The sequence below is a fragment of the Eurypyga helias genome, unplaced genomic scaffold (assembly GCF_000690775.1).
Source record: "Eurypyga helias isolate BGI_N326 unplaced genomic scaffold, ASM69077v1 scaffold35372, whole genome shotgun sequence".
NCBI classification, from domain to species: Eukaryota; Metazoa; Chordata; class Aves; order Eurypygiformes; family Eurypygidae; genus Eurypyga; species Eurypyga helias.
In genome coordinates this window covers 4,812-5,361 of record NW_010236091.1, presented here as the reverse complement: position 1 = coordinate 5,361, position 550 = coordinate 4,812, and positions in this window count along the sequence as shown.

Below are 550 nucleotides of genomic sequence, written 5' to 3'. Positions count from 1 at the left end.
CATGGGAGTGAAAGAGCTTGGGAGCTCATGGGAAGAGCCACGAGGAGACCAAGCGCCCGGAGAAGCCCTGGGCTCCGGTGCTGCTGGAGGAGCCCGTTCCCCGGGGAAAAGCGAGCGCCGCGCAGCCACGCTGGCGCACCAAGGGCTCTGCCGAGGAGCGGGGAATCAGCTGGTTTGCTAACAAGGATGTGGAGGAGGAGGAGGAGGAGAGCAGTCGCCGAGCATGCCAGCGTTCACCCCTGCTCAGGCTCCAGTCCCAACCTGCTTCTCTCGGCAGCAGCCACTTTGCTCGCCCCATCCCACGTGGAGCTGGGCAGCCCTCATCCCTGTCACAGGGGCTCAGTGAACCTCCCCTGGGCTTGTGCTTCCTCATCCGAGAAACACTTTTCAAGGGAAAATCCACCCTCAGCTCTCCCTCACACCTACAGAGGGAACAACTTTGGGATGGGAAGAAACCTGCTCCAGCAGCGTGGCTTTAAATTCAACAGGGTGAGGTTTGCACCCAGCGCTTGGGGCTACGTTACATAACCCAGGCAGTTTGGGGCAGATG